At 42.1% G+C, this 12,049-nt stretch overlaps 1 protein-coding gene across 8 annotated transcripts in view; it reads right to left on the bottom strand.

The window, feature by feature from the left end:
* The window catches only part of TBCE (tubulin folding cofactor E), a 359,490-nt gene that overhangs the window by 278,324 nt on the left and 69,117 nt on the right, over positions 1-12,049 (bottom strand). The gene's annotated exons all lie outside the window — the stretch shown is intronic.

Genomic DNA, 12,049 nt, shown 5'->3' with positions numbered 1-12,049 from the left:
AGATTATTCTAAGTCTAAATAGACTCCATTCTTTGTATCCCTCTTTGTATTTTTGTATAGACTATTAAAAATTAACTGCCATCTGTATAAATTTATTGCCCTAATATTACATTTTCCCATGCAATAGCTCATCCTATGAATAGGCTATTAAGTTCATAACTAGTGATGAGCGAGCACTAAAATGCTCGAGTGCTCGTTGCTCGGGTCGAGAAAATTGGAATACTCGGCTACTCAACCCAAGCAACGAGCCCAATATAAGTCTATGGGAAACCTGAGTATTTTTACCGCGATCCCCCGGGGGTCCTTTTAAGATCTAAAAACATCTGAAAATTATGGAAACACTGCTCAAATGACATGGGAACATCATGGGGATCGCCCAGGTCCTAGGTCACAGCAGTAAGCAATGTCAGAGTTTCACGCCATTTTTACACCAAAAAAACATACAAAAACGAAACCAAAATAGATTTTGCTGGGAAATATGTTAAAAGGTACATCCTTTCCAGGGTAATGACTTGTATATAAGGCAAAATAATTATCCCCAGACGAAAATGTTCCTCCACCACTTGGGCTATGTTCACAAGCAGCGTTTTTGATGTGTTTTTCAACGTTTAGCGCATACCGCTACGGACTGTGCTAACGCAATGTCCCAATAGGGATCGCGTTTGGCGATCCCGCTAGCGCAGACACCCGATCTGCGCTAGCGAGGGACGGACCTCGGATGCTGCAAGCAGCGTCCGCAGTCCGTTCTAAACTAACGGGACATCGCTAGCGCGTGCCGAAAATGGCATGCGCTAGAGATCCGTTAGCACACTGTCGTCAATGGGTGCGCTAACGGATCCGTTGCATGGCATTAATTGCGCCAATTTCGCCATGTAACGGAGTCCGCTAGCGTTAACCCATTAACGCAATGTGAACCTAGCCTAACATTGCTTTCAACTAATACTAATGCATTCACTAGGAAATGTCATTGTAAGATTTAACTACCCTAGCTGGCCATGTGGGGTGTGACACATAAGGAGACACATCTTGTTTCATTTATGGAGCGCCTCTCACACTAGCGAGTTTTACGGACGTATGAGCGCAGAAAATATGCATTGCACACGGCCCAATGATTCTCTATGGGGCAGCTCCTATCTGCCATATATTACGCATCCGTAATATACGGTATGTTACGGGCGTAGAAAATCGCAGCATGCTGCGTTTGTCAGTGTATTATAAACACCAATGAGTGAACCTAATGGTATATACCAACGTAAGGCAAATCACAAATATCCACCAAAAACACTGCCCACAATGTTGGTGATAATACAACAACTTTATTAATGTTACATAAACTACCAATAAAACCACGAACATAAAAGTAGAGGTAAAGTACAGGAGAAAAACCTGGTGGGTATGGCTACAGACAAGAATGGACCATATATGCAATCACTCAGCTATATTAATCTGTAACAATATATACATAGAGAGAGGAATATATAACAACAACGCAGGCAGCAGCCTTCAGGCAAGCCATAAATATAAATATAAAGTGCATACATATGATAATTACAATCAATAAATAGTGTAAGAGTATAGATGGCATACACCTGATGCGGCTGCCCGCCGTACTAAACAAGATACATAAGCAAAGTCCGTATGTAATAGATAATTAGCAAGTGCTTACCAAATACAAACCAGGAGTCAGGGACCCACCACACCCGACGCGCTTTTCGCAACAGGACGAAGCTGAATATATATATTCAGCGCTAGATGGCAGAAAAGCCGGTAATTCAATTGCCGGCTTTACCTATCTCCTTCACAAGCCTGACAGGATATGAGACATGGTTTACATACAGTAAACCATCTCATATCCCTTCTTTTATCACATACTAGATGGCAGCCCGATTCTAAAGAATCGGGAGTCTAGAATCCATATATACTTTATTTATTCAAATGTAAAAATAATACAATTAATAAATAATAGTAAGAAAGAACAAAAAATGGCTGCACTCACCAGCTCTTGACAATTCTTGTTATTTAAGGTACAGTTACACAGGATCCATGAACATGCTTATGAGGGGAGGGATGAAAGACATCAGACGACAACTTTGCGTGTTGTGGCAAATGCCACAACAACGGTTCTTTGCTTAAGAACAATGTCAGGTAGTAGGAAAATAGCCAGTTAATAATAGGCAATAGTTCTTTGCAGGAATGCAGATATTAATAAATAGGCAGTTTATATTGCAGAGAAATTGCTGGGCAATAATGGACAATGTCCTTATGTGGCAAATAATAGAGCAATATACCCAATGTGGCAAAGAAGAGGTTAATAAACGGCAGTCTCTCAGTATAACAGTCAGTGAATAATAGGCAGCATATGGAGAAAACACCAAACAAAAGTTCAAAATTGGTGTGAAAATGTCACTGAACCACTTCACAACTAAATATATATAGTTTTGGTAAATGGTATTATCTTTTTTTTGACGAAATTCGGCAGGAGCTTGAAGAGCAACGTCACTGGGCCCGCCTCCACGCAGTAGAAACTTGCTGTGAGGTAAAAATTCAAAAATCACACCAAAATGGCGGGCGGAGTGTGTCACAGTACAGCACGTTTCTGATTGGTCGCTCGCAGCAGGCGGCAACCAATCAGACACTGGACACTGTTGACGTCACTTATCTCCGGACATTAGCTCCGGACATTATCTCCGGACATTAGCTCCGGACAGGAAGTTGGCACAAATTGCAGGAAGTAGTATTCTAGGCAATTATATATTAGATTCCTCTTAAGTAATGTAAGAAGTGTCTTTGTGTCAAATTTGGGGTCTCTAGCTATTACATTAAAGGGTTAAATCCCGGAAAAAATTGGCGTAGGCTCCCGCGCAATTTTCTCCGCCAGAGTGGGAAAGCCAGTGACTGAGGGCAGATATTAATAGCCTAGAGAGGGACCATGGTTATAGGACGCCCCTGGCTAATAACATCTGCCCCCAGCCACCCCAGGAAAGGCACATCTGTAAGATGCGCTTATTCTGGCACTTAGCCTCTCTCTTCCCACTCCCCTGTAGCGGTGGGATATGGGGTAATGAGGGTTATGCGCCCTCTGCTGGATGAACTCATATGAACTCGAGCGTGGGAATATATTTTGAAAAGTTCCCAGGCTCGAGTTCATATGAGTTCATCCAGCAGAGGGCGCATAACCCTCATTACCCCATATCCCACCGCTACAGGGGAGTGGGAAGAGAGAGGCTAAGTGCCAGAATAAGCGCATCTTACAGATGTGCCTTTCCTGGGGTGGCTGGGGGCAGATGTTTTTAGCCAGGTGGGGTCCTATAACCATGGTCCCACTCTAGGCTATTAATATCTGCCCTCAGTCACTGGCTTTCCCACTCTGGCGGAGAAAATTGCGCAGGAGCCCACGCCAATTCTTTCCGGGATTTAACCCTTTAATAGCTAGAGACCCCAAATTTGACACAAAGACACTTCTTACATTACTAAAGAGGAATATGTAATAAAAGAAGGGATATGAGATGGTTTACTGTATGTAAACCATGTCTCATATCCTGTCGGGCTTGTGAAGGAGATAGGAAAAGCCATTGAATTACCGGCTTTTCGGCAATCTAGCGCTGAATTATATATATATATATATATATATATATATATATATATATATATATATATACACACTAGCTGAAGAGCCCGGCGTTGCCTGGGCATAGTAAATATCTGTGGTTAGTTATAGCACGTCACTTCTCTTATTTCCCCATTACGACTCTCATTTTCCCAATCACATCTTTAATTTTCCCCCTCACATCTCTCATTTTCTCCCTCACTCCTCTCATTCCCGCCTAACACTTGTCATTTCGACCTCACATCTGTCATTTTCCGATCACTACACTATTTTCCCTCACTCCTCTCATTTTGCACTCACACCTTTTCATTTTCACCTCACACCTCTCATTTTCACCTCAGTATATACGTTTGTCATCTCCCTTATATATAGTATACACCTGTATGTCATCTCCTGTATATAGTATATACCTGTATGTCATCTCCCCTGCATATAGTATATACCTGCTGTGTGTCATCTCCCCTGTATATAGTATATACCTGTATGTCATCTCCTCCTATATATAGTATATACCTGTATGTCATCTCCTCCTATATATAGTATATACCTGTATGTCATCTCCTCCTATATATAGTATATACCTGTATGTCATCTCCTCCTATATATAGTATATACCTGTATGTCATCTCCTCCTATATATAGTATATACCTGTATGTCATCTCCTTCTATATATAGTATATACCTGTATGTCATCTCCTCCTGTATATAGTATATACCTGTGTGTCATCTCCCCTGTATATAGTATATATCTGTGTGTCATCTCCTCCTGTATATAGTATATACCTGTATGTCACCGGGCAGCACGGTGGCGCAGTGGTTAGCACTACAGCCTTGCAGCGCTGGGGTCCTGGGTTCTAATCCCACCCAGGACAACATCTGCAAAGAGTTTGTATGTTCTCTCCGTGTTTGCGTGGGTTTCCTCCGGGCACTCCGGTTTCCTCCCACATTCCAAAGACATACTGATAGGAATTCTAGATTGTGAGCCCAATCGGGGACAGTGATGATAATGTGTGCAAACTGTAAAGCGCTGCGGAATATGTTAGCGCTATATAAAAATAAAGATTATTATTATTATTATTATTATTATTCTATATATAGCATATACCTGTATGTCATCTCCTCCTGTATATAGTATATACCTGTAGGTAATCTGCTCCTGTATATAGTATATACCTGTGTGTCATCTCCTCCTGTATATAGTATATACCTGTATGTCATCTCCTCCTGTATATAGTATGTACCTGTATGTCATCTCCTCCTTTATATAGTATATACCTGTGTGTCATCTCTCCTGTATATAGTATATATCTGTGTGTCATCTCCCCTGTATATAGTATATACCTGTGTGATCTCCTGTATTAGACCTCGTTAACACGTTATTTGCTCAGTATTTTTACCTCAGTATTTGTAAGATAAATTGGCAGCCTGATAAATCCCTAGCCAACAGGAAGCCCTCCCACTGGCAGTATATATTAGCTCACACATACACATAATAATAGACAGGTCATGTGACTGACAGCTGCCGTATTTCCTATATGGTACATTTGTTGCTCTTGTAGTTTGTCTGCTTATTAATCCGAATTTTATTTTTGAAGGCTAATACCAGACTTGTGTGTGTTTTAGGGCGAGTTTCGTTTGTCAAGTTGTGTGTGTTGAGTTGTGTGTGGCGACATGCATGTAGCGACTTTTGTGAGATGCGTTTTGTGTGGCAACATGCGTGTAGCAACTTTTTGTGTGTCGAGTTGCATGTGACAGGTTAGGGTAGCAAGTTGTGTGCAGCAAGTTTTGCGCGTGGTGAGTTTTGTCTGGTGCCTTTTGAGTATGTGCAAGTTTTGTGTGAGGCAACTTTTGCATGTGTTGCAAATTTTGTGCATGTGGCAATTTTTCCGCGTGTGCAAGTTTTGCGTGTGGCGAGTTTTCCATGAGGTGAGTTTTGCACTTGTGGCGCATTTTGCGTGAGCCTAGTTTTTGCATGTGGCGAGTTTTGCGCGTGGTAAATTTTGAGCGGCGACTTTTGTGTTTCGACTTTTATGTGGCGAGGATGGTGTATGTGTGGTGAAATGTGTGCTGAGGGTGGTATATGTGTTCAAGCACGTGGTAGTGTGTGGCGCATTTTGTGTGTGTGTTCATATCCCCATGTGTGGTGAGTATCTCATGTCGGGGCCCCACCTTAGCAACTGTACGATATATACTCTTTGGCGCCATCGCTCTCATTCTTTAAGTCCCCCTTGTTCACATCTGGCAGCTGTCAATTTGCCTCCTACACTTTTCCTTTCACTTTTCCCCATTATGTAGATAGGGGCAAAATTGTTTGGTGAATTGGAAAGCGCGGGGTTAAAATTTCACCTCACAACGTAGCCTATGACGCTCGCAGGGTCCAGACGTGTGACTGTGCAAAATTTTGTTGCTGTAGCTGTGACGCTTCCAACACTTTTCCTTTCACTTTTTTCCCCATTATGTAGATAGGGGCAAAATTGTTTGGTGAATTGGAACGCGTGGGGTTAAAATTTCACCTCACAACATAGCCTATGACGCTCCCGGGGTCCAGACGTGTGACTGTGCAAAATTTTGTGGCTGTAGCTGCGACGGTGCAGATGCCAATCCCGGACATACACACACACATACACACACACACACATTCAGCTTTATATAGTAGATCACTTGTGATGCAATCGGACTAGTGCAATCCAATAAAAAAAAAAAAAATTTGGATTGCAGCCTATGAAGCATCTATACTAACAAGACATAATGTTAAAAATAATTTAAAAAAAAAATATATATATATATATATATATATATATATATATATATATATATATATATATATATATATATATATATATATAGTATATAGTATATATGTTTTTAAGAATGTTTGAGTCGATGGATCCATGATATGTCCATTTTGCAAGCCTGTGCGAAAAAAAATTTAAAAAAAAAAAAATCGCCGTACGGAAGCCATATGGATGACACACGGATAAATTTGTGCGCAAAAATCGCATCCTCGCATTGAATACGGAACAGTGTTTTGGGACAATTACTGCATATTACGGCCGTAAAAAAACGGACCGTATTTACTTACGCCTAGTGTGACGCCAGCCTGAAAGTCACAAAGCCTATTTTTAGAGAGGCATCAGGCGGCATTAATATTCTTAAATGGCCATTATTAAACAGTGGGTCTCCTATGCTGTGTTATTGCCTATGCAGTGAGTAGCTGGGCTGCCAAGAATTACAACGCACCCCAATATCCCTTTCATGAGAGGTACAGGAGGGCCTTCTGAAAAAGTTTTGCATTGAATGCAAGGCCTGTCCTGCTATAAAGTCATATGCACCCCAAGAAGACTTTGACCCATGGTACTGGATGGCCACAGGAAAACCCACTTCAGATTATTCAGTTGGTCCTGCCATACAGTTTCCTTATGCATTGAATGCAAGGGTAGCCGTAACCCAAATGTGCACATACCCCAATCCCCCCTTGTAAGAAACGGAGGAGGGCCTCCTAAAAAGAAAAAAAAAAAAGTCCCATTACAAAGGTTCGGGTCTCCTAGACTCATAATGCCCATACACTCAAGGCATGGGCTGACAAACATTTCCCCATGGGTGGGTACATTTTTAAAAAATTTTATGGGGATCATACACACCCTTGCCAAAAAATTGACTGGCTGTGGCAGCACGGAACACGTTAACCCTGGTGATCTAGTGGCAGTGGATGAAGAGATGTGGAGGAAGGCCTCATTAAAAACTAGGCCCAATTTAAAAGAGCGGGTCTCCTAGACTTGAAATGACCATACACTAAGTGTATGGGCTGACAAACATTTCCCCATGGGGGGAACATTTAAAAAAAAAAAATTTCAGCCCAAAATAGTGTTTACTGTTTAGAGCTAGGGTAACACACAGCAAAAAAAGGTGAATAGAAGCCTGAAAAGCACACTTTGTAGACCAAAGATACATGAAGTGTGTCACGGAGATACCACACTGTAAAATATGTGGCCTGTGTTTTTATTTAGGCCCCAAAATAACGTATAGGAATTAGGTCAAAGAAAGCAAATACAGTAGAATGTAGCCCAAACATACCACAATTTGTAGGCCACAGATACATCTGTCGTTTGACTGAGATACCAGGTTCTTCAATATGTGGCCTGTATATTTCTTTACTGCCAAATAGTGTTTAGAGATAGAGTAACACACCGCAAAAAAAGGATAATGGAAGCCTCAAAAGCACACTTTGTAGCCCACAGACAAATGAGGCGTGTCACGGAACTACCACACCATTTTTTTTGTTTTTGGTTTGTTTTTTGTTTTTTAACAAAATAGTGTATAGACATAGGGTAATACGCAGACCAAAAATTGTAATGTATGCATGAAAAACAACTATTTTTAGACCACACATGGAACGGGCGTCGAACGGAGATAACAGACTGTTTCAATATGTGACTTGTATTTAAAAAAAAAAAAAAAAAAAAAATCTGCCTACAGCAAGGGTAGCAGACCAAAAAACACAATGTATGCCTGCAAAGAAAGGTTTTGGACACCACAGATACACCGGGCGTCTAACGGAGATAACAGAGTGATCAAAATGTGGCCTTCATTTTTTGGGGACAACCAAAATTGTGTCAATAAGTATGCTATGACCCTAAAACAAAACATTTGGAGTACTAAAAGTGTACAATATTTAGCGCAATGATATGCGATGTGTGTGGCGTACAAATCACAGTGCTAAATTAAAGAACTGTAGCTAAATATTTTTGGGCCAGCTAAAGATTTTTTGGTCACCAAAATGTTAAAATATTGTTCAAACCTATTGTAAGACACTCCCAAAAAAAAAATATAGTAAATTAAAAAAAAAAAAAAAAGGCCAGAATTTTATGCACACTCCCATCTGATGCCTGGGACCAAAACAACTGTTTTAAATTGTTAGATTTTAATGCTCTTGTTTTAAAATTCCCTGGCTGTAGTCTGCCGTGTGACCAAGCCAATAAATGTTTTTTAAAAATGGGGCTCTGTATTGCTTTGTACTAAAATTTGCAGGCATAAGGTGCCCCCCCAAAAAAATAAAATAAAAATAAAATCATGGCCACGGATGCCTGCAGCTACGTATATATAAAATACGCAGCAGCAGACAGTAATGGAGCCTTTTGATGTATGCAGGGAGATTTATAGACTCTCACAGTGCCTGCATGCCTTGCAGTGATGTGAATATGTGCACATAGACTCCCCTGCCTACCTAGCACAATTAAAAACTAGGTCCAATGTAAAGGAGCGGGTCTCCTAGACTTGTAATGCCCATACAAACATTTCCCCATAGGGGCTACATTTTTTCAAAATATTTTATGGGCATCATAGACACCCTTGCCAAAAATTGGACTGCCTGTAGCAGCACAGAAAACGCTAACCCTGGTGATCTAGTGGCGGAGAATGAGGAGACATAATAATGATCAAACATACTGAAATCAACAAATGAATAAAGGATGTGAATCCAGCTATGAAAGAAAATAACGAAAGGGGGGGGGGGGGGGGCGTACACAGGTTCATAGATATGAAGCCAGAATGTGTCCAAAGAGATATGTTGGTCCCTATCAACAGCTCAGAGACAGGAATATAAATAAAAATATAATCGTATTTCAATATTTTTATATTGGAGGAGAGGTATACACTAGGTCATGTGAGGATGGTCCAGATATAGGAAAAATGGAAAATATAGGAATTAAATGGGAAGAATATACATACATCTCATTTTTATGACATTTCCCTCTGGGGGAGTAACATTTGTTTTGGTTTCATATTACCGTAGTAATGGGCATCATAAAAACACACTTGCACAAAAATTGATTGACTTTTGCATCACGGAATACGTTCACCCTGGTGTTCTAGTGGTTGTGGATGATGAGGATAAGGAGGAGGATAACACCAAACAGACCAAATCAGGAAGCATATAACCATGTGTGGTTGTGAAGAGGTGCATGAGAATACACCTCCACAAAAAAAAACAATGTATTTGAGGTTATGTTTCGCTGTTTTCGCTTGGTGGTGAACAGAAGTCTTGCCCAATCCAGCCCTTGATCATTTTTATAAGAGTCAGTCGGTCAGCATTTTCAGTTGACAGGCGGATGCGCTTATCTGTTATAACTCCACCAGCAGCACTAAAAACCCGCTCTGACAGAACGCTAGGAGCAGGGCAGGCCAGGACCTCCAAGGCGTAGAGAGCCAGTTCATGCCACCAGCTTGGATACCCAATAACTAAAAAGGCACAGAGGAATCCCGGAGGACATTTGTACGATCTGCAAAGTACTCCCTCAGCATCTTCCCAATCATTGCACTTCTTGTGACAGCACCCTTTGCCTTTGTGTTGGCACGATGGGAGAATCTGATAAAACTGTCCCAGAACTTTGTTCCCCTGCCTGAGCTGGATTGCACTTCTGTCTCTCTCGCTTGGACTCCTTGGTTGTTCAACAAACTGACGTTTGCTGCTAGCGTTCTCAGATGAGAATTTTTTAAGTAATTCCGCTACAAGAGCCCTCTGGTACTGCAACATTTTAGTACACCTGCCTGCCTCTGGCCATCCAAGCTGAACAGACGGTATGACAGCTGTGCTTGTAGTACCGTCTATAGCGCATGAAAGTAGCTCCTGTTCTTCCTCCTCATGGTCTACCAATCCACAATGGGAAAACATGAGGCTGGGCAGAGTATAATCACCCTGTATGGTTCCTTGCTCCAAGTCCTCGTGCTCTGCCTGCAATGCATCCTCTTTAATTGTGAGCAGAGAGGTTTCCAGAATGCAGAGCAGTGGGACGGTGATGCTAATTATGGCATTATCGCCGCTCACCATCTTGGTGCAGTCCTCAAAGTTTTGTAGGATGGTACATATGTCTGACATCCATGTTCCCAGTAACAGCAATGTTGAGGGCATGGGTAATGTTGAGGGACACATGCTGGTGTAATGCCGGTATGGCACACCGGGAGAAATAGTGGCGACTGGGGACCGAGTACCTTGGGACAGCTGCCGCCATCAGGTTGCGGAAACCTTCCATCTCAAAGAGCCTAAAAGGAAACATTTTGAGTGCAAGCAGACGAGAAATCTTAGAATTTAGTACTGTGGCCGGTGGGGCATTGGCTGAGTATTTCCGCTTGTGCTCCAATGACTGGGGTATAGACAACTGAAGGCTGGGCTGGGACAAGGACGTGGACGGGTTTGATGATGATGCTGGTTGATTGTGGGCACCAGCAGGTGCAGGGCCCGAGGCATCTTCACAGGCACAGTGAACTGGGGATTGGCTTGTAAGAAAAACAGTGGAAGAAGCAGTGGTGTCACCTGCAGACAGTGTTCCTGGAGCCTGGGGTTTGGCCCACAAAGTCTGGTGCTTTGCTGCCATATGCCTAATCATGCTGGTGGTGGTCAGGCTGGTAGTTTTGCTAACCCTGCTGATGCGGGCACGGCCGGTGCTGCAAATGGCCTGTTTGGGGTTATCGGCAGTGTCCTTAAAAAACAACCAGACTCGGGAAGATCTAACACTTGGAATGGCAACTTCCATCATGTTGGTGTTACAGGAAACGGATGCACGCCTTCTGTCTGTGGCCACCACACTGCTTCTTCCTGCCTGTCAAGATCAGGACATTCGTAGCATGTGTTCACACACCCTCCATAACGTATCAGTCCTCTGTGTCTGTATTTGTACTGCTCCAAGAACCGGTCACCAGCCAGTATTTGAATCCCCCTATGTATTTTATTGATGGCCAGACCATACAATACGAGCATTTTTTTTTCACCATTCACCTTTTGTGTCTCCCCTATTTCCTCATAGAATATAATTCTTGCGAGCAGGGACACGCTCTTCTTGGTATCTGTTCAGTTATGTGTTATTCTGTAATGTCTCTATTGTCTGTACAAGTCCCATCTAAAATACAAAGTGCTGCAGAATATGTTGGCACTGTAGAAATAATAATGTTTATTATTATTATTGCCTGCGGCTCACAGACCAGAGAGGTGAAACTACAAATGCTGCATTTGCAGTTTCACATCACTGATCACATCACTGCTGCAAGTAACAAACACAGCTCAGCTTTGTGCTGCATAGTAATTACTGTACAAGCTATATTGTGGAGGAGTGCAGGAGAATTGTCCTCCCTCTATCTGAAACTAAACCTGTCAAAAACTGAACTCCTCGTGTTTTCTCCCTCTACTAACCTACCTTTGCCTGACATTGCCATCTCCGTGTGCGGTTCCACCATTACTCCAAAGCAACACGCCCGCTGCCTTGGGGTCATCCTTGATTCTGACCTTTCATTCACCCCCCACATTCGATCACTGGCTCGCTCTTCTTACCTGCATCTCAAAAACATTTCTAGAATTCGCCCTTTTCTTACTTTCAACTCTGCAAAAACTCTTACTGTTTCACTTATTCATTCTCGTCTGGACTATTGTAACTCTATACTAATCGGCCTCC

This window comes from Ranitomeya imitator, chromosome 5 (assembly GCF_032444005.1).
Source record: "Ranitomeya imitator isolate aRanImi1 chromosome 5, aRanImi1.pri, whole genome shotgun sequence".
Lineage (NCBI taxonomy): Eukaryota > Metazoa > Chordata > Amphibia > Anura > Dendrobatidae > Ranitomeya > Ranitomeya imitator.
Note: the sequence above shows the minus strand (reverse complement) of the source record. Positions and strands in the feature narration are given on the sequence as shown.